Source organism: Bos indicus x Bos taurus, chromosome 15 (assembly GCF_003369695.1).
Source record: "Bos indicus x Bos taurus breed Angus x Brahman F1 hybrid chromosome 15, Bos_hybrid_MaternalHap_v2.0, whole genome shotgun sequence".
NCBI lineage: Eukaryota > Metazoa > Chordata > Mammalia > Artiodactyla > Bovidae > Bos > Bos indicus x Bos taurus.
In genome coordinates this window covers 53,169,200-53,191,721 of record NC_040090.1, presented here as the reverse complement: position 1 = coordinate 53,191,721, position 22,522 = coordinate 53,169,200, and the positions used below count along the sequence as shown (strand labels likewise).

The 22,522-nt window shown below is 53.7% G+C and overlaps 1 protein-coding gene across 1 annotated transcript in view; it reads left to right on the top strand.

The window, feature by feature from the left end:
- Nucleotides 1–356: 356 nt before the first annotated feature.
- Nucleotides 357–22,522, top strand: part of GRIK4 (glutamate ionotropic receptor kainate type subunit 4) — a 502,860-nt gene continuing 480,694 nt past the window's right edge. Inside the window, 1 exon segment of the mRNA XM_027563462.1 lies at nt 357–534. The gene's annotated coding sequence lies outside the window, so the exon portion shown is untranslated.

Sequence of the window (22,522 nt, the reverse complement as noted above, 5' to 3'; positions counted from 1 at the left end):
GGTCCCCCTGAGGTCGATCCAGCGCAGCGCCCGCACCGCGTCCTGCGGCCGCTTGGTCGCGCGCGCCCCCCGCGACCCTGCGTGCAGCTGCGGCCCCGGCCCCGCGCCTCTCGTTCGGCCTCGGTCCCCGGGGTGGCGGCAAGTTTGCTTACGGTCGCTCGGGCCCCTCGCCGCCGCTCTCCTCCGGCGCCTGGGCCCCGAGCGCGCCGGGCGAGAGGGCTACGAGGGCGGGCGGGCGGCTCGGCGCTCGGGCCCCGAAGGGGCGCCCCCCCGGCCGGCGTGCGCGGGCCGCCGTAGTTCCCGCGCTGCCCGCCGGGCGGCGCCGCGCGCCTCGGCCGCGCTCCTCCCGCGCTGCCGGCTCCTCGCTCGCTCGCAGCCGGACACAGACTCTGCCTTCAGCTGCCGGCGGATCGCGCTGGAGCCGCCGCGGCGGCTGCGGAAGAACGAAAAAAAAAAAAAAGGAAAACAACAGCCCGGCGGCCGGCGGAGCAGCGCCCGGCCCGAGCTCAGCCCCCGGAGTGCGGAGCCGCCCAGGTAAGGGCAGGGCCCGCCGCGGCGCCCCCGGCCCGCACCTGCGCTGCCCCCGCGCCCCCCGCGTCCCATTCGCGCGGAGCCCCGCGCGCGCCCCCTCCCGCGCCCGGATTCCCTACTTCTGACGTCTCTGCCTCTCCTGCCCTCCGGGGCCGCGGCCCCGCACCCCGCCCCCGCCCCCGCCCCCACCCCCTTCCCTGCGCCCTTCCCTCCGTCTCCCGCCTTCAGCCAGCCTGTCCCCTGCACTCCGGTCTCTGCGTCTCCCGATCGGGCTCCGAACCCCCATCGCTCTGCGCCCGTAGTTCCTCCGGTCTCCATCCCCATCTCCCTCCCTCCGCATCCCTTCCCCGGGCTCGCCGTCTTCCCGGTCTGGTCCTCCCTCTGCCCCTGTGCAACTCCCAGCCCTCCCTCTGCCCCCTGCAGGGATGACGGCCCCTTCCCCACCCCGGCGCTTCTCCCCCGCACCTCGTCACCCTCCGCTTCTCTGGTCGTCTCGGTCCCCGGCTACAGTGCCCCATCCCAGCCCGGAGCCCACGAAGCCCCCTCCTCCAGTCCTCTCTGCCATCTGCCTCGACTGCCCCCGGCCCCTGCCCTGGACTCTGGCCACCACCACACGCGCCCCCCACCCCCGCCCCAATCCTTCGCGCCGTCTCGCTTCGGGGAGAATAGCGTCGTATCAGAAACGACCCTCTTTTCCCTGGACTACTGAGGTTCCCACCCATCCCACCCTAGTTCACCCGAGTGGGAAGTGAGGGAGAAACTCTAGAGACCTGCATTTGGGCGTGTGATGGGGGAGGGGGCTGGGGCGGAGCGGGGGGAGGGGAGCTGAAAGCGAGCTCCTCTCTAGTGAGGACTGGCGAGCGGTGAGCGGCTCAGACCTGGCCAGAGGAGAGGGCCAGCTTGCGACAGCTGGGACAGGGGTTTCTAGGCTCCGGGAGCACCTGTGTCTCTTTCGCTGGCTCCCTTGAGCTGAGGAAAGTGATGGGGGAGGAGTTGGAGCCCAGGGAGAGTTGGCGAGGGCCTTTGGGCTGGGGAGGCCCGCAGCCAGGGAGGACCTGGGCCCTCTGGGCCGCCAGTCTGGCAGTGGCCGGGCAATGCGGCCACCGTCTCCCCCACCGGACCTCGGGCTGCACAGCTCTTGGCACCTCTACTTCATGCTGCCATCTTCCTCCTGGTGCTGTTGTCTGGTGATGCCACGAGGTGCCACCTCCCTGCCTCCCTCCAGTGGCTCTCCTGGGCATGTTCTCCCAAGGGCCTGGGTTGTCTGGAAAGCAGAGGGACCCCTGGGCTTGGCTGGGCCCCGGAGCCAGGCAGTGGGCGCCAGTCGGGACCAGACCAATACATCCCGGGACTGGCCAAGTGCCCGGAGCCTTGCCAGGGACAAGGAGAACTGCCTTCATCTAAGCTCCCTGTGGGTCACCTGGGTGACTGGGGTGCTTCCAGGAGCACCTGCCAATGGTGGGCGTGGTATCCCCTGGGAGAGAGGCTGTCTGGGTTGACAGTGGGCTGCCAGAGAGAGGACTCTGGTCCTGTTTGCTCCTGGAGTGTCTGTGCTCGTGGAATGGGTGAGGGCTGGGGAGAGGTCCTCTGTGCTCTGGTCCCGCTCAGGGAGGAACCCCGGGAACTCCGCTGGGCATCGTCAGGCTCTATTTGCTGAAGCTGCAGCTCGTGCCTCTTCATTAATCAGGTTTATTATTTTCCTCACTGGCTGGATGTGTTCCTCAAGGTCACGACCCTTTGGAGAGTTAATCTAATATGCACACATTACAGTGTCTGGGTTTGTTTAATTTTCCGTATTTTGTTCATTTCTCGTGGAGCTAGCTGTCCATGGAGCTGCGGCCCCGGCTTGCCCATCAGCCTCCTGCCTGCCTCTCTAGCTCCATCCCCATCCTCCTCTGGACCTGCCAGCCAAGACCAAAGATGAATCTGGCTCCTGGAGTTCTTGGGAGAGCCTGGTGGAGGAGGGCAGGGGTTAGGGGAGGGGGGTTGAGAGGAGGTTCTGATTTTCTGTGTTTCCCCATACCTCCCCCCCCCACCCCCTAGGCATCTTGATCATTGGCTAGCATTTTCCCCAGCACCTAAAGTTCTTCCTAGAGACTGGCTCTGCTACTTGGTCTGGCTTCCCAATGTGGTTTTCCCTGCGGATGGAGAGGGAACTTTGCCTGGTGGCAGATAAGTGGAGACTCTGAGGAGGTCCCAGCTGCTGGAGCACAGGACCTCCTGGACAGTGGGCCTCAGCTGTGCCTGGTATGAGTCTCAGCCCAACTGAGATGCAAGAAGGGAAGGAAGAGGGCAGGATGACCTGTCCTGGGAGACGAGGAAAACCTGCTCAGAAAACAAGAGGAACATTGAATATGACGCTGGTTGCTGTGCGGCTGGCGCGGGTGGGCAACAGGCAGAGAATACGTGTGGGAAGCAAACATCTCTTGTTGCTTCTGCATAGTACGAGTCCCTTACGTCGTGATTGAGTTCCGCAGTTTTCCAAATGCTTTTTAGAAAAATTACTCGATCTGAACCAGACAAGCGTTTTGTCTATACCACTGCCCTTCGGGGAGGTGTTATTGATCCCCTGAAAACTGAGCCTCGAAAAGGTTAAATGACTTGTCTGAGGCTCTGCAGCCACACCTGAAGCCTCTGGACTCCCAGCCTGGCTCTCGTGCTATCGTACGTGTGCTCAGCCGTGTCCGACTCTGTGTGACCCTGTAGCCTGCCTCTCTCCTCTGCCCATGGCATTTCTCAGGCAAGAATACTGGAGTGGGTTGCCATGACACCTTCCCGACCCAGGGATCGAACCTGAGTCCGTGTTGTCTTCTAGTATTGGTAGGTGGGTTCTTTACCACTGGTGCCACCTGGGAAGCTACTTGTTGCTTTTTAAGGTCTTGCTGCTGTTCAGCCCTCCCTCTCCACATCCCAGGCTTCAGCCCTCACGTTCGCCAGGGTCAGCTCAGCACTCCTCCTTGCTCGGGGCGCTGGCTCCCCACCCCTGCCCCGGTCTGCAGCCTGGCTGGTCTGTGGTTCTGCGTTCTCCCTGCCCCTAGACTGGCTTCACTGGCACCCTGGCTGTCCTCCCACCCCCACCGCAGCCCATGGCTTCCTGTGGAACCCCGCCTGCAGAGTTCCTGGTTCTCCCAGGCACATGGCCTGGGGGCCTTGCACTCCTCAGCTCCCCCATCCCACCCTCCTGCACCTTGTTGCTTGAGCCTTGGTTCTCTGGGACACTGCTGGTGCCCAGCCTGACCTTTTCCCCTGGCTACTATCCCACATGGGGCTTCAGTGGCCCAGCCTTGGGTTATGGTAACATAGCCTCCTCTCTGGGGAGGCTGCAGGCACCTGACCTCCACCTGGCCTGCCTTCTGGCAAAGGATGGTGTTTGGAACATGTGACCCGGTCTTCAGAGCATCAGTGGTCCCCTTGGGTTCCTGGATGGAGTTCCCAGACTGTGGCCTGGAGTTTACAGCATGGACATGCTGGGCCCAGCTCTGTGCCTCTGGACCTGACCCTCTGCCCTCTCTCTGCCTACCCTCCCCCCAGGCACTCTATGCTTTTCCTTGTCCTTTTCTCCTCCTTTCTGCCCACCCTTCCCAGCCTCCAGGGTGCCTCTGGAGCCACACAAGGTATAGCCTGAGAAGGGATTCTCTGCTCCCACCCTGGCCTTCTATCCCCAAAGTGTGACAGCTTCAGCGGCTCATGTCAGGCAGACCTGGGGTTCGTATTCTGGTGTCACTCCATGGGTGTGAACAAATTGCTTAACCTCTCTGACCCTCACTTGCCTCACCTGTAAAATGGGAATAGTCTCTTCTGCCTGAAAGGCTTGTTGTTGGCATGAATGTGAGCAGAAGGGACTGTGGTTTGTCAGCCCAGGAGGTGCCCAGGGAGTGTCCCCAGGTGGCTCCTCCCACACAGCCTCTGTGGTTTAGCTCCCAGCGCCTGCCTGCTGTATATAATTACCTGTCTCTGCTTGTCTCCCACCTGGATGGCCGATCCCCTAAAGAACAAGGCCTTTGGTGCCTTGGCACATCCTCAACTCCAAAGGAGCAAGCCCTGTCCTTCAACATCCCAGAAATTGGCCCCTGCCCCTAGTAGAAATGTGAGAAATAGTTGTTACTTGATTATAATATATGGTTACATAAAATAGGGTATGCCTTACCTGTAGCAAATCCAATAGGAAAAAAACATTTTAAGCCACAGTACCAGCTGAGAGAAATGGTGGGAAGGAAGTAGAGGCTCAATTTAATGTTGTATTGCCTGCAAAGTTGGCTCATTTCTCTCGGTCACCCCAGAGACCCGGTGAATTAGACCTGATGATCTCTTACAGATGAGGAAGGGGGCCCACAGGGGGCCCTGCGGTGTAGCCCACGGCTCAGACCAAGGAGCGCTTCAGAACCCCGCTTCCTTCCCCTCGACTGAGGCCAGAAAAGGGAAAGAAGAGCCTCTTTATGAAAAGATACATCGCAGGTTTTCTTTAAACAACTGAGCGTCTCTGTCACCTTGGTTCAGACCAGCAGGGATTGGGGGGTTACCAGAACCTCGGGGAGGCAGGACCGCTTCCAGCAGGGTTATGAGCAGGTGGAGAGCACAGGCGGGCACATGGCGTGGTTGGTGCGGTTGGCACGTGCGGTGTGGGCATGAACCTGCAGTGGCTGCCGGCTGAGCCAGGTGTTCACAAGGGGCTGGAGTGCAGGGATGCACAGGCCGAGTGGGGATGGGGGGTGCCCTGGGGCCTGGGTGATGGGCAGAAGGGATGGGACAGGTGAGGCTGGGTCCTCTCGGTGGGGAGAAAGGGGGACAGGGCTGGGGCAGAACTAACTGGAGTCTGCAGAACCCTGAGAGCCAAAGAGAAGGGTTCAGCATCCTTGGGCAGAGGCAACTGGGTGCCCAGAGTGGGTGAGGGACTTGGATGAGGGTGACGGCAGAAAGGGGGTGCACTTGAGTGGCATTTCCAAGGAGCGGCAGACGTGCTGACAGCTTGGGCACGCAGATGAGGGAGCAGGAAGTGTCGGAGGGAACTTCGAGATTTCCAGCCTCGGTTTTCTTTCAGGAACAAGGGAGCCAGGAGGGGAGGCAGGTCTGAAGGAGGCTGGGGAGTGTGTGCCCAGACATGCTGGGAGGAGAGTGATGGGGCGTTTAGGGGTCCCCCCAGGTAGCTCTGGGGTCCTAGCTTGCAGCTGAGCAGTCTTTTGCAAAGACGCATGCCTCGGGGCACTTGCTGCCCTGGGGGCTGCTTCTAGGCATTTCTGATGCCTGAATTTCACCCCCCAGCCTGCTGGGCGCCCTCTCGGTCCTCCCCTCCTGAAAGTGGGACCCTTGTGCCCAGCACCCCCTCTACCTGTCACCTCCAGGGGATCATGCCTCGCACAGAGCAGCTCTGAAATAAATATTAATATTTGTCTTATTTAAGTGGCCTCAACTCATGTTTAACAAATGTCTGTCATGGAGATATATTTGTGGAATATGGTGGGTGAGGAGGGCAAAGGAAGGCTGGGCGGGCCTTCAGCCTCCGGGAGCTGGGGCTCCTCCGCCACACAGGCCTCGACCTCTGTGACTCTTCCCATCCCTCCTTGGCCCCCTGCTTGATCCTGGACCTGCCTTTTCCCAGGATGCGGGGCCGGGTTGTGGGGGATGGAACAGGGGTCTGGAGGACAGTAGGCTGCCCTTTGTTGCTCAGTCCCGGGGTTGGCACTGGCCTGCCCCTCCTCTGGAGGGGTCCTGCTTACCCCTCCTGCCTTCTCCTGCGTTTCTCAGGGGGCAGTTTTCAGAGGAAGCAGGGAAAACCAGGTGGCTCTGGAGTTTCTGCCAGGGTGCACTGGGGATATTTTGGCCAAGGAAAGGCTGCGTGTACACAGTCTGGTGGGGAGATCTTTGTGAGGGGGGAGGGCCTATGTTGTGGACCCGCGGGACAGAGCCAGCTGGGAAATGGGAAAACCAGGCTACTGATTGCCTCAGTTTCCTCTCTATAATCTGGGCCGTATGATAAGGTCGACCTCACGGCTCCCGATTCAGTGATATAATCACGTGGAGTCTCCTTGGGGGAGGGAGTAGAGAAGGGTGTGACCCCTCAGGACAGAAGAATGATTGTGAAGTAAACACATATTTAGAATTGGAGTTTAAGGGCCAGAGTTAAAACAGAGGATTTAATAAAATGAGAAATCAATAACCCAGAGGATGTTAAGTGTAAGTGAGAGGCTGGTTACAAGGCACACTTAATAAAAAAAGAAAAGTTTGAGAAGCCGAGGAGGATGGATGTGTCCTGGGGCTCCAGGGATGCTGGGGTGGCTTCTGCCCTCAGCCTGGCACGGCTTCCGAGTGGGCAGGGTGAGTGGAGGGATGAAGGGCTGCTGTCACTTTTTGGGGTCTGCTGTCTGCTCCTCTCTGCCTGAGCAGGGCACCCTGTCTCCCCTCCAGAGGCTGTGGGCGGGTGGCAGGGAGGCGGTGGCTGCTCCTGGATCAGACTGCATGGGATTCCAACCCCAGCTCTTCCAGTCCCATGAGGAACATAATACCCACCTGTGACAGTCTCAGCAGTGCACCAAGTGCTTGCTAAATGGTCACAGTTGTTCTTGTTAGAAGTATGATTACATTTTCATCTTTACAGAGTCTCTCCAGCCCTGTTCAGTTCTGAAAATGTTATGGAATACCATTCCTAGTCAGGTCGGTGAGAAATGGGGAAGCCTTATTAGGAGGCAGCAGGGGTGTTTCTTTAGTCATCAGAGAAGTCTAGAGGGAGTTTAGTCCCAGCCCCAGGCAGAGGAGGGCCCTGAGGTCCAGGGAGCTTAGGTTAGTTGTCCAGGTTATAAGGCAGGAGTCCACTGAGCTGGGGCATCCTTTTCACTGGGCTTTGTGGCCTCCAGGAGGGAGGGAGAAGGCTGGGAGAGAAAGACTCATAGTCATTTGGTCCCATCCAGGCATCCCAACAAAATCAGATTAGAACTAAAAAGGAGAATGGTCTTGATTTAAAAAAGAAAATTTTTTTTCTTGGCTGCACCACAAGGCATGCAGGATCTTAGTTCCCTGACCAGGGATCAAACCCACGTCCCCTGCTTTGGAAGCTTGGAGTCTCAACCACTGAACCTCCAGGGAAGCACCTGATCTTGATTCGTTAAGGCAACAGTCTGTGAACTCCTTGAAGGCGGGGATACGGCCTTGGATTTTTGACTCTAGCACTCAGCTGACACATAGTAAGTACTCAATAAATACTTGTTAAATGGACAGATGACTTCACAACAATGCCAATGCCAATAATACCAGCTAATGTTCATTGAGTACTTATTATGTGCCAGGCATGATGCAAAGTGCTTTCCGTATAGGATCTTAGTTCATCCTCTTAATAACTTTAAGGTACTATAATACCCATTTTACAGATGAGAAGGCTGAGATCCAGATCAGGCGATGAATTAGCCCAAAGTTTCATAGTAAGAAGTAAAGTTGGAATTTACACTCAAGCAGTCTGATTTCACACCCTGGGGGTAAAGTTTCTGTGTGTGTGCCTGTGTGGGTGCACACACATGTGAGCACACAGGCACATGTGTGTGAAATGTGCGCTGACTCTCCCCTAATTTCTTAGACTCCCCTCCGGCTCCCTCACTCCCCTGTGGGCAAGGCCTGGCTTGGAGGAGGGGGCAAACTCTTGATGTACTCTGGTGCTTGTCTTTCCTTAGCCTGATTTCTCTGACCCCTGAGTGGAAGGCCACTGGCAGCACTGGGGGAACAGACCACCCCCAGTGGAGCTCCTGCTGTGGTAGCTGATTGTGTGCCAGTCTTATCTAACACAGAGGCTGTCCGAGTAAGGACCTGGCCTGGATGCTGGAGGAGGGAGCCACATGAAGCCTTAGCCAGACTCTCGTGAGCTCAGATGAGATGGGGCCCCACAGGGTCCTGGATCCCACTTGGCCCAGACCAGCAAGGGTCTGTGTGTTCACCATCCCCCCAGGGCCCGGGGTCTAACTGGGGTATATTGGACTCTCAGAGGCATGACAGGACGTCTCTGGAGGAAATCTGAGGTGCCCTGCTGTTACAGTGTGGTTGTCAGGAATCTTTACAGCATCTCCCTGATCTAGGACTGTTCGTAAGGTCATGGAAAAATGTTCCCCGCAAGGCTGGTGACAGGATATCTCTCTCTCTGGAGGTAACACAGACGTTTTCAAAGGTAGAGAGGACTAGAGTGGATTTAGGGAGGGCCAGAAGACCCTCATGGAGTCATTTCCTAGGGGGCTTATGGGTACAGCTTGTCACCGAGCCCACCCCACCCCCAAGCTTCCATCAGTCAGCACAACCAGCCCTTTGCTGAGGCTGCCGATGCCAGCTCCTGGTGTGTATCACATATTCAGAGGCTTGTGATGTCTTGGAGATTTCTTCTCTCCCAGGTATCTTACATGGCCTCAAACCTGAAAGGTAGATGCGACAGGTAGGAATTATCATCCCAGACTTTCAGAATTTCAGTAACTAGTCAAAAACAAGAGTTTATGGGTTGAGAGGTCGCATCAGTATCCAGGCCTGCTGCCCCTTGCCTGGGGCTCTGTCCTCACGCCTGAGACTGATTGAAGGCCACCGCAGCCTTTGCAGATGGTGGAAGCAGTGCTCTTCCCCAGGCTAAGAATATTGCATTGAATAAAGCAGCATTTGTCCAAGAATGATAATGCCTATTTTATTGCTGGGAAAACTGAAACACAGGGAGGTTAAATGAATCACAGAATCTTATTCCTGGAAGGAACTTGAGATCATTCAGTCAGCATCCTACCTGTGGACATCCCATCTTGTGGACAGAGTCTCTGCTGGCTATTTCCCAGCCTCAGCTCACCCTCCTGCTTCCCTCTTCTCCTCCTCTTCCTCCTCCCCATCTTCTGAAGTCTAGCTTTACTAAGCACGTACTGTGTTATAGATGCTTTTATGTGTGTTTATGATTGTTTATTATAAGGTAGTAACTGTCATTCCCTGTGCTATATAGTGGCTTCCCTGGTGGCTCAGTCGGTAAAGAATCCACCTGCAATGCAGGAGACCTCGGTTTGATCCCTGGGTGGGGAAGGTCCCCTGGAGAAGGAAATGGCAACTCACTCCAGTATTCTTGCCTGGAGAATCCTGTGGACAGAGGATAGACAATAGTCCTTAGACAATAGTCCTTAGTCCAATAGATAAACAACAGTCCTTGTTGCTTATCTATTTTATATCTAGCAGCCGGAGAAGGTGATGGCACCCCACTCCAGTACTCTTGCCTGGAAAATCCCATGGATGGAGGAGCCTGATAGGGTGCAGTCCATGGGGTCATGAAGAGTCGGACACAACTGAGCGACTTCACTTTCACTTTTCACTTTCATGCACTAGAGAAGGAAATGGCAACCCACTCCAGTGTTCTTGCCTGGAGAATTCCAGGGATGGGGAGCCTGGTGGGCTGCCGTCTATGGGGTCGCACAGAGTTGGACATGACTGAAGCGACTTAGCAGCAGCAGCAGCATGTATCTATTCATCTCCTGTTCTCAACTTAACCCTCTTCTTCCCCTTTCTCAACCATACATTTGTTTTCTATGTCTATGACTCTGTTATGTAAATAAGATCATTTGTACAATTTTTTAGGTTCTGCATATAAGTGATATCAGATGATATGTGTCTTTGGCTTACTTCACTTAGTATGGTAATTTCTAAGTCCATCAATATTGCTGCAAATGGCATTATTTCATTCTTTTTTATGGTGAAGTTGATATTCCATTGTATCCTCTTTATCCATTCATCTATCGATGGACACTTAGGTTGCTTCCATATCTTGGCTGTTGTAAATAATGCTGCCATGAACACTGAAGTGCATGTATCTTTTCAAAGTAGAGCTTCCATCTTTTCCATATGTATGCCCAGAAGTAGGGTTGCTGGATCATATGGTACTTCTGTTTTTAGTGCTTTAAGGAACCTCCATAGTGTTTTCCTTAGTGACTTTTCCAATTCCCATTCACACCAGCAGTGTAGGAGAGTTCCGTAGATGCTCTCGAAGTATTACTTTGATCTTCCAACAGCCCTCGGAAGTAGGGACTATCGTCTCATTTTACCAGTGAGTAACCTGGGGCTCAAAGAGGTTGCATAGCTTATCCAAGGTTTAGACTTGGCAGTCTCACCCGTGCTCTCGACCTCTCATGAGGCAGGCTGCTCCTCGCCAGGTAGCTGTAAACAAGGGAGCGTGTGGGAGCACCCAGCATACTGCCTGGCATGCAGAAGGTGTTCAGGAAACGCTAGTGATTCTCTCCTAAAAAATACCAGAACGCTTTGCCTTATACTGAGCCAAATCTACTCCTCACAAATCCTCGTTCTGCACCCTTCCTTGGAGCCCTGTAAGGTACTTTTACCCTTCTTCTCCTTCCAGTCCTGGGGTTGTGAAGAGCCCTTATGAGCAAAAGGCAAAGCCTCCTCCTACTTGTATTTCTGCTCAGACTCTTTCCCATGGAGACTTCCCTGGCAGCCCAGTGGTTAAGACTCCAAGCTTCTACTGCAGGAGGGCACGGGTTTGATCACTGGTCAGGGAACTAAGATCCTACATGCTGTGTGGCATGGCCAAAAAAAAAAAGACTCTTCCTCAAACTAGAGTAGCCTAGCAGGAAGATGATGGCCTGGACCTGAGGGGGTGGGGTGCTCTGAGAAACCTACAAGGCTGGCGCTGGCCTGGAGGGCAGGTAGGTGCCCGATCCTTGGTCACGTCCATTCCTAGCACACATTTCTCAAGTGCCTCTTGGGTGCCAGGTCCTGCCACGGAGCAGCACAGGGTGGGCTTCCCCACCCCCAGGGCTGGGAGCACAGATATCTTCTGAATCTGACCCCTTGGGTCCTGGGGACTGGGGCCTGAGGACTGAGGTGACAGCCTGCTCCCGCGAACTTCTGTGAGGCCACGTGAGGCTGCAGACACCCCGGGAAGGCCAGAAAGTTCAGGTGACCCAGGTCGCAGGGTAAGCAGCTGGGTGGAGAAGGCTCACCCGGGTGATCTGAATGAAAACAATACCATACCATTCTCCTTTGAAAAGTAGGTATCTTGCCAGAGTCCGGGGTAAATAGTCTGGAACGTGAGATGTGCCAGGTAGGGTGCACATCAAAAGCAAACAAGGCGATTGCACCAGGTGAGCTGTGGAAAGTCAGCTGAGGATGTGCGTTTCCATCAGCACGAGGCTGGCTCTCCCCCTCAGCCCCTCCCCAGGGGAGGTGGTGAGCGGAGGGGGATGCTCGGGGCTTGACCTTGGGCCTCAGACGCCGGAGTGGACCTTTGTCCCATGTTCCTGGACCAGGAATGCTGCCCCTCTTGTCACGTCTCCAGTGTCCATCCTCAAATGTTCTGGCATATCCTCTCCGCAACTTACACCATAGGGGTCACTGGTTCCGTTTGACCCAGGAGATTACGGATACTCCTGGGTAACCTGCAGCCACACAGCTGGACCATAGCATCACCCCTTTTCTCTGTATCTGTGTCTTCTCATGGTGGCCAGTGCCTCTCCAAGGAGCCAGTAGGTGTCTCTGCTTGAGCCTTCAGCCCCGGCAGGGGAGGAACTTAAACAGCCCACCAGTTGCAGAGGGTCCAGGGCAGGAGACTGTGTGGCCAGATGCTTCAGGAAGGTCAGCAGAAGTCATCCTCTGTCTCCCCAAGAGATGAGCTCCGGTGGCACAGGGGCTGGGTCTGTTTCTCAGCATTGCCTCCCCAACAGCTTGGATGGTACCAGCTTCTAATAGGTGCTTAAGACATATTTTTGAATGAATGGCTTCTTCTGGGAGCCCCTTGTGTGCAGAGGCCCTGGATGGTGGAGTCTGGGGCTAGCAATGAGCCTCAGCTCTGGAAAGATCAGATTGACAGCTTCAGCTCACAGTGTGTGGATCCAAGGTCCCCCTGGACCGAATCCCTAGGCACCTCACTCCCTCCTGGCGTCAAGGGCCAAGGGGGACTGGACAGGGGTGTCTAGTGAGAGTGGGGGTGGCACGTGCGGTGAGAGCTTTGACTTCACTCCCGTGAATCAGGAGGAGACTCGGGGAGCAGAGGCCTGAGCCCCAGGGGTGCTACCCTACACACACGAGGTATGAGCCAGGGATGGTGTGCCCCCAGAATTTCATTTCTTCCTGGTGGAATATTTGTGGGAGGGTGCCAGGCAGGTGAGTGTAAGGACTGTGGGGGCAGAGAACCTGGGAGAAGACTGCCTTTTGTGGGGATGGAAGCCCCAGGATTTGGGGCGTGAGCTGTGGCCCTGTCTGCGCTTTCAGCCCCTGGATCTCAGGGCACAGTCTGGCACTGAACGCGGATGCAGAGTCCCAGTGTCGCCTGTTGCTTGGTGCCAGCGTGTTCAGTGGTGTCTGCTGGATCTCCTCCTGGGCCCACTTCTGCTGATGGGCGGTGGTGCCTGCAGGGCAGGGTTGAGAGGGGTCTGGGGCCAAGGGTGGGCTCCCTGGAACAGAACCTGGGTTGATGGGATGTCTGCCAGGGGCCCAGGGTACAGTAAATTTGTCTAGGTGGACTTAGTCCAGTCAGCTCATTGTTTTTTCCTAGGTTTTACCTTCTCTTTAAAAATTAATTATTTGTTTATTTTTGGCTGTGCGGGTCTTTGTTGCTGTGTGGGCTCTAGTTGTGGTGAGTGGGGGCTACGCTCTAGTTGCGGTGCTTGGGCTTCTCACTGCGGTGGCTTCTCTCGTTACGGAGCTCGGGCTCTAGGCCCATGAACCCAGTTGCTCCATGGTGTGTGGGATCCTCTCAGACCAGGGTTCGAACCCATGTCCCCTGCATTGGCAGGTGGATTCTTAACCACTAGACCACTGGGGAAGTCCCCAGTCAGCTCATTTTACAAGTGAGGAAAGCAAGACCCAGAGAGAGGAAGAAGCTGGCCTGAGGTCACATGACTTGCAGCATCAGGATTTGAAATGGGGGCCCCTGGTTCTTCCTTGTCTCCCAGCTCACACTAAACTGGCTCTCCAGGAGCCTCCCCTCACACCAGGGGAGCAAGCGCCCTGCGCCAGTGCCCACTCCTGGTGGGCCCGATTCACAGCTACTCCCACCCTCCCAGCTGTTAGCCCACCCTGAGTCCCGGGCAGGGCAGGGAATGAGCCCTGGAGCAGGCCTTGCCCTCTGGGACTTGTGACCCCAAGAGGTGTGTGGAGAAGAGAAGGCAAAAATTTTGTGCAAACCCACAGGAGTGAGTAAACAGCCCCCCCCCCTCCCAGGGACAAGGATATGTTCAGTCAGCAGTATGGTAAGACCCCCAGTGTCCAGGTTGCAATGGGCAGCATGAGGCAGGCTGACCGTTCTCTGGGCAATCCCAGGAGGCTTCCTGGAGGAGGGGATTCACCCCCACCCCTGACACACACACACATTGTTAGGGGTGTGTGGTCTAGTATGATGTGTGGGATGTAGCCTGGTGTGGTGGGGTAGTGACAGGAGAGGGCCTTGGCCAGCCTGGAGTTGGCAACCCCTCCTCTTCACCTCTGTGTGCGTGCGTGCTAAGTCGCTTCAGTCGGTTCTGACTCTGTGTGACCCCATAGACTATAGCTGGCCAGGGTCCTTTGTCCATACGATTCTCCAGGCAAGAATACTAGAATGAGTCACCAAGCTCTCCTCCAGGGGATCTACAGCCTTGGATAAGTTTGTTACCATGTCTGACGCCTCTGTTTGCTCAGCAATAAAATGGGGGTAATAAAAGAGCTAATCTCCTCAGCCTTGGGGAAGAGCAAATTGGATAACATCTATGGAAGGGCTTCTTAAGTAAGGTGCTTTCAGTACGTACTATACGACTTTATATAGATTTATAAGATTCGAGAACAGGAAAATAAATCTCTGGTAACAAGTCAGGATAACAGTACCCTCGCAGAAGGCATGGGGGTACAGGGGGCTCTATGATACTGATAATGCTGTCTCTTGATCTGAGAGCTGATACTATGGGAAATTCATGGAGCTCTACACTTAATGTGCACTTTTCTGTGCAGACATTACACTTTGATTTGAAAACTTTTTCTTAAAAAGGAAAAAAATTTGGGAGGCTCCAAGGCTTATAGGGGACTTCCCCAGCAGGACAGTGGTTAAGATTCTGCCTTCCAATGCAGAGGGCGTGAGTTTAATCCCTGGTTGGGGAACTAAGACCCATATACTGTGGTGGAATCAAAAATTTAAAAAAGAAGAGGAAAAAAAAAAAGTGGTTAGAATGGCCAGACACTTGACAGAGTGTCCTTGAGGAGGCCTGGAATGCTGTTGGTAGAAATAGTAGCTGGTTTCTGTGGAATGTTTCAGGCAGTGTGCTACTGAGTTCACATGCACTTCCTCCCCTAATCCTTCCAACAGCCACATTTTACGAGGAGGGAAACGGAGCCTCAGAGAGGTTCTGTAAGTTGCCCAAAGTCACACAGCCAACTTGGGGCAGAGCAGGGCACAGGCCAGGTGTGACTCCAGAGCTGCCCTCTTGGTGAAGCATGAAGGACCTAAGTGTTGCCTTGACCCTTCCTCAGCTAGCTGGAGGGTGGCTCCTGGGTCTTTGTCGTCTTTTTTGACTCTGATGATGCCAGGGTTCTGCTGGCCTGCAGCTTGTGGTGGAAGATGCAGAAGGGCGCGGCTCCCAAGCTGGTCCCAATCTGGAGATGCCCTCAGAATGGGAGTAAGGGGGCAACCGGAACCAGATGGAAGCGCTTGTCTGGAGAGCTGCAAGATCACGCAGGCAGGATGAGGTGGGCAGCCTCTGAGGGTCCTGGTGGGGAGGGCGCTGTATGGGGCTCCAGGGCAAATGATGACTAGCTCAGTTTGAAACCTCCAGGGCAGATCCCTGCCAGGTGAGAGGGGAATGGCTGGAGAATTTCTCCTGCCAGCAGCCAGGGGAAGAGGGGAGCTTTTCTGCATAATGCGAATCCCCTTAGCACCTCCTGAGCCCCAGATGGGGGTTTGCATCTTCACCAGGCCTTACTGCTCCCCTGAGGAGCTTCGGGCGTGAGTGCAGGCACTTCCTTTGTTGCCTTTATTCTTAGCCCAACTCAAGACTTAACGGCCCTGCCCTGTGGCCTTGTCTAGTGGGAGAGAGATTCCATTGTTTTTGCCTTTATATGCAACTGGCAAAGTAGATAAAGCCTTATTGTTGTCCAAAATTTCCAATCAGATGGGAAAACTAGGGCTCCTGGCATCATTCAGGTGTGCCGGAGGAGGGCGGACAGCAGAACCCCTCACCTCCTCTGGGAGGCCTGCCCTGATTAACCCCTTCAGCTCTTGATGGTTACAGCCCAGCTCTTAGCAAGAAGGCACATCCTCTGATTAGAGTAAGCACAGTAGCAAGTTCTGGTTCTTTGTGATGGTTTATGTCTAAAGCCTGTCTCCAGTTCACTGACTCTGTTACTACCATTTGACTGGAGGTTGGCCAAGGGCAGGACCGTGAGGACTTTCCTCTGGGCCTCCCTTAGAGGTTCCATCCACGTAACCAGTGCCAGTCTGCAGTGCTGGCTGTAGTTTCCCAGTGCAGAGTTGACTCTGCCTCAGGACCTTTGCACATGCTGCACAGCTGCCTGGAACCCCTTCTACCACCTCCTCTCCTTTTGCTTCTCCATCTTCTTCCAGGAAGCCCTTTCCTGTAACCTGAACGGGGCCCCTCTTGCTGCTCTGGCTCCTCCCGTGCTCCTTCCCTCTGGAGCATTCCCCAGCTGGCACTGTAGCTGCCTATTCATGGTTCAGTTTCCCCTTACTGGGCACTGAGCTCTGGGAAGCCAGAGATGAGATTGGGCTGTCACATCCACTTCTGTGCCACAGCCTGTAACTCCGAGGATCTTGCTGAGGGTTTATTGAAAGAAGTGAGGCCGTTGAGCACTGAAGAGAGGAGTAAGTCCAGAGCTTCTCTCTGGGTGCCCAGCTGCTGTGTCCACCTGCCCTGGAAGGAATGCCCTTGGCTGTGACTCCCTCTAGCGGAGTCTGAGACCTCAGACAGCTATAGAGGCAGGAGCCTGGAGCCCAGTGTGGGTACCAGTGGCTGCATCTGTTTTGCTCAGTGCTGAGCCTCTGACATCTGCCTGCAGGTGCTACATCAGAGTGTCCCATGGATTTGCCTGGAAGTTCAAATGTGTCAGCCCCCTGTGGGGATCGGGGGTGACCAGGAAAGGAGATGCCCATCTTTCATCCTTCTAGGGAACTGGGTGGAGGTGGTTTCAGATGGCCTGGCCTCAGCCACTGTCCCCATTGTGTGCAAATTGCTTATAGGAGTTTCGCATCCAGTTGCTCATTTATTCCCTCCAGCAACCCTGGGAGGAGCATGTTATTGGCCCATTTTACAGATAAAGAAAAGAAAGTTCAAAATGGTTAAGTGGGCACAGCCCAGGTGACGTACCTGGTAAGCAGCGGAGCTGGGATTCGGTTTGTCTCTTTCAGCATGCAGCGCCTCTCCCCACCCCGTCCCCTGCCCCTCAGCTCTCTTTCCTCTTGGGTGGCTCAGTGCCTGCGCAGGAGCCAGGGAGCCCAAAGTGTGAGTCCTCAGAGTACCCCCCCATCCTTGCTTGGCACCTGAGAGTCCATGACCTTGGAAGGCCCGTGTCCTGATCACAGTGGGGAGGAAGTCTGGCTTTGACAAATAGCCCTGTGGTCCCAGGACAGGCAGGGCTAATTCAAGTGCAAACAGTGTATTAGTATTTATTCCTCACGCTCCACTGCTAATAAAATTTGAGTTTTAAAAATAATGGTGAACAAATGAATTGGTCGATGGCCTGTGGGGAGAAGATGCAGAAAGGATATTTCATGGAGACATATGACAGGGGGACTAAGCCACGGCGGGTTCCTTACTGGGGTGGGGGTGGGAGGGCTTATTTTGGGGAACAGCTCTCCACTCCTGGTCCAGTTTGAGAAGTCGTTAATCTGCATGTTAAAATTTGTTGAAAGTACATTTGCCAACTGCGGCAGCGTCTCCAGGCTGAGGAGGTGGCTGTTGGCTGGGGAAATAGCTCTCCAATGTCTATTTCAGTTATCTGTGCTTAAAATCTGTAATTTGGAAGGCTGCTTCCTACAAGGTCCCATGACTGCCATCCAGCGCGTGCCTCCGTTTCTGACACCTGAGTTATAGAGCTGGTCAGGTTCTGCCAGGCAGGGCAGAGACCTAAGAAGGTTCTAAGAAAAATGTAGGGACGTATCATAGGTTCCGTGATGCCTGGGAATAAGGAAGAGAGAGAGGGGGCCCCCGGGATGGGAGAGGGGACTCAGAACCACCCCCTCCCCTACAATAGATAGCACCTCTGTCCCTGTGATTCATCGGTTCCACTGTGCCTCAGGAGCATCACGAGCCGTAAAAAGCATAATTTAAGAAAGATAGGACCTGCTACTGTGTGACTTTGAGCAAGTCATTTATCCTCTTGGTAACTTAGTTTCCTCATCCATACAAAGCAGGTGATGAGACCTGCGGGGCTGGCTTCATAGGATCCAGAAGGAAAACAGGACTGTGTAAGCAGAGGGATATGACAGCCCTTCAGATACTAGCAGACAGGCTCCTGCTTACCTCAAGAAATTGCTTTGCTTAAAGCTGGGCTTTTGGAGGGCTTAGAGAATGTGAGGGGATTTGGGATTTGCGTGTCTGGGTAGTACCTGCAACACCTTTCAGATTTCATCCATCAGCCGTGATGGACGGGGAGAGGCATGGCCCTCCCCGCCCCGCTCCCTTCCCCCTCCCTGTCCCCACATGGGCGGCAGCTCTGCGGCACTGCCCGAAGGATCGCTGAGATGTCAAGAGTGCCTGAGCTGTGGACTCAGCACTCGGCACACTGCTCCCCAGTTCTCAGCCGACCTTGAGGTGGGCACCAGTATTAACCCACTTTACTGGAGCAGGAGGAAACTGAGGCCCAGAGCCGTGAGGGGGCCGCCCAAGGTCACGGTTAGATCTGAGCTCTGCCTGCTCCTTCAGCATCCTGCCGCCTCAAGGTTCTGGCCCACGGCTGCCTCGCCAAAGTGGGGTCAGTGACCTCGGGGTGTCCCTGTGGAGTGGCTGCCATCCCCCCTTCCTCTCTTTTACCCCCAAATGGAGACTCTCCTCCTGCCCCAGCATCCAGCATGAAGAAAGACTTCAGTGTCCCCGGCAGATATTTTATCATCTGAGTACCATGAACCGCAGGGAGTAAGACTTCCAAAGGGCAAGCTGGGGTCATGGCCACTTGGACCCTGGGCTGCAGATGCAAAGATGGCTGCCTGATTCTGATTCTGACCTCTTGGAGTCCTTTGTAGCTCCTCCCAGTTCCAGAAGTGGCCTGGCCCTGCTGCTCTCAACATCCTTTCCCCAGCCCTGAGGCCAGACTCTGAGTGTCCACGCAGGCCCACCCTTCACCCCCTGCATCTTTTGATCTGGCTGATCCAGTACCGTGGAGTCTGCCCCGTGGCCTGGTGGCCCTGTGATGTTAGCAGGGGAAGTCCAAACAGCTGGGAGGCGTTGAATCCAAGACCTTGGCAGTGGGGGGAGTGGGTATTGTTTAGACATTTTGTGTAAATTAGTATTATTGTAACTGTTAATTGAATGTCCATTGACTGCCTGTCAGAGGTTTGATTTAATCTGTCCTTCCCCTCTGAGTCTCGGTCCACTGCTTAAACAGTTTGCTTGATTTGTGCTCGTTTTTCTTTCTCTAATGTGGTCTCCTTCCCTGCATCACAACCTGAATTTCATCTCACTGGCTTCATAATGAGCATCTTCTGTTTTCTGTTACTGGCTTTGGCCTCCATGTGGCCCCTAGTCCCTCCCAAGTGGATTCCCAAGACTCATTCCTTAACTGGGGACTCAAGACAGACATAGAGTCAGCCTGGTGTGTTTCTTTGGGGGCTTTAAGTGCTTTGAGATGTTTTCTGGAAGGGAGTAGAAAGGGCAGTGGCCTGGAGACTTAGGGGACGAGCCCCAGTTTTGCCTCATTCATTCATTCAGTGAGACACCAGCTCTCTGCCAGGCTCTGTGATCAGCACTCAGGGGACGAGTTCCTGCGTTTAGCCCTCTGTAGGAGAGACGTGAACAGCTGATCCAGTGCAGCATGATGGTCAAGGCAGGGGGCCATGGGGACACTGAGAGGACATTGAAATCAGATGTGGGTGGCAGGAAAGGCTTCGTGGAAGAGGAACAGTGCCTGCAAAGCAGCTTGAGCTCTTCATTCAGAAGACAAGGAAGAGTTAGCCTGGCAAAGGGCACCCCAGGCAGAGGAAGCAGTGGGTAACAGCGGGGCTCCTAAAGAGGTAGCTGAGAGGAACTGATAGTCATTACAGTGATGATAATATATTGAGACTCACTCAGCATCAGGCAGTGTCCAAGGGCTTTTCTTGGCTTATCTAGTTTAGTCCTTATAACAACCCCACACGCAGATGCCATTGGCATCTCCTTTAATGACTGAGGCGTGGAGCCTGGATCTCACCTGTCCTAGTGAAGGGACTGGAGCCATGGACTCAGGCGTCTGATTCAGGGCTGCTGGCTCCTTCAGCATTTTGCTGCCTCTGTGTCTGTTCCAGGGATGTCACACCAAGACTTGGGGTGTCCTTGCTGAACCAGATTGTGGAGGGTCTTAGGTGAGTACATGGAAAAATTTTACCTTTATCCTGAAAGCTACAGAGAGCCACTGAGAAATTGTAAATTGAGGAATAGCTTGATCGGGTTTGTTTTTAGAATTTATCACTCTGGCTGCTGTGTGGAGGATGGATGGGGCTTGATCCAGAGTGGAGGTATGGAGAGCAGTTGCTGAGTGGGGCCGTGACCCTACGAGGAGGGCTGGGGGCTGGCTCAGGCGGGGGAACCGGGGTGCACAGATGAGCATGGGCTCCAGAAGCATGAGGAGGCAGAATGTGCAGGACACTCAGGGGGTGCTCGAATGAGGGCGAGGGGTGGTGGGTGAAGGCGGGGTTTAGATGATTCTGAGGTTCCTTTTTTTTTTTTCACCAAAGGTTGCAGAATTTTATTTTTGTAAAGTCGCATCAAAAGTTAAATTATTGGGACTCCCCTGGTGATCCAGTGGTTAAGACTGCGCTTCCAATGCAGAGGGTACGAGTCCAATCCCTGGTAGGTGAACTAGATCCCACATGCCGCATGGCATGGCCAAAAAATAGAAAAGTCAAATTATTACCTATTACAGTTTCTCTTTTGGTGTTCTGAGGCCAGTTTCCAATGTGTGCAGGAGGGGTTTTCCCTCATAGCACCAGGCAATTCTCAGACATCAAAAGGGTATTCAAGAATTCAGCTCAATCCTGGCACCATCTACCATGGTCTAGAATCAGATTCCCCAGGTGAAGGGCTCAATCCCCCAAGAGCATCTTCCACTTCAGACGCTGGCATCACACCCAGGTAATGACCTGTGCTTCTGACCCACTGGCTAAAGGATAGAGGGTCCCACCGCTGCCTCTAACTCAGGATGGCTGATGGGCTATAAATCAGAGGTTCCCACCACCTCCTCCTTGGGGTCGATGATTTTGCTAGAGTGGCTCACAGAACTCAGGAAACATTTTTCTTACCAGATTACCCGGTAAAGAATATAACTCAGGAACAGCCAGATGGAAGAGATGGAGAGGACAAGGTACCGGGGAAGAGTGGGGGGTTTCCATGCCCTCCACGGGGGTGTTGCTCCCCACAAGTCTCCTCGTGTTCACCAACCTGGCAGCTCTCTGAATCCTGTCCTTTCGGGTTTTTATGGAGATTATATTGCATAGTCATGATTGATTGATTAAATCCTTGGCTATTGGCAATTGATTCAGCCGCCAGTCCCTCTCCTCTCCCAGAACCATCTAATCATGTGGTTGGATCTCCTGGCAACCAGTCCCCATCCCCAGGGGAGGTCCAGAAGTCACGTCATTAACGAAACAATAGACACTTTATCACTCTCATCACTTAGGAGATTCCAGGGGTTTTAGGAGCTCTGTGCCAGAAATGGTGACGAAGACCAAATATATATTTATTATAAATCGCAATATCACAGTTCCCAAATCAATAAAAATATCTTTATCATAGAATGACTCATATTCCCTGAAACGAGAAAGGAATCCTTTCTAGTTGCAGCGTGTTGATTCTGCTGATTAGAAGACTCAGATGTGGCAGGAATCTTGAAGACTGTCAGTTGATAGACCATTGGCTCACTAGCATTAATTTCTTGATAGCAAAATTTCCAAAACACAGAAGAAGATGTGTGTTGAAACTCACTTAACTCACTAAAACTAAACTCATATACCTTCTAAATGTGACTGTAAGTGTTACTGGCTACAGAATTCTTAATAGGAGTTATTTCAATAAGACAAGAGGTTTTTTTTTCTCAGTTTTATTGAGATATAATTGATATATAATCACTGTATTCATTTAAGGAGTACAGCACAACAGTTTAACTTGCATATATTCAGTTCAATTCAGTTCAGTTGCTCAGTCGTGTCCGACTCTTTGCGACCCCACGGAGTGCAGCACGCCAGGCTTCCCTGTCCATCACCAACTCCTGGAGTTTGCTCAAACTCATGTCCATTGAGTCGGTGATGCCATCCACCATCTCATCCTCTGTCGTCCCCTTCTCCCACCTTCAGTCTTTCCCAGCATCAGGGTCTTTTCCAATGAGTTAGTTCTTCGCATCTGGTGGCCAAAGTATTGGAATTTTAGCTTCAGCATCAGTCCTTCCAATGAACACCAGGACTGATCTCCTTTAGGATGGACTGATTGGATCTCTTGCAGTCCAAGGGACTCTCAAGAGTCTTCTCCAACACCACAGTTCAAAAGCACCAATTCTTCAGCACTCAGCTTTATAGTCCAACTCTCACATCCATACATGACTACTGGAAAAACCATAGCTTTGACTAGATGGACCTTTGTCGGCGAAGTAGTGTCTCTGCTTTTTAATGTGCTGTCTAGGTTGGTCATAACTTTTCTTCCAAGGATATATCATGCATATATTATGAGATGATTACTGCAGCAAGTTTAGTTAGCATCCATAGTCTTGTATAGATACAATAAAAAGAAAAAGGAAAAATGGAAAAAAATTTTTCCTTAAATCCAGAACTTTTTAACTTAAATCCAGAGGGTGTACTCTTTCCAGCTTGCCTGTATCTCATTCAGCGGTG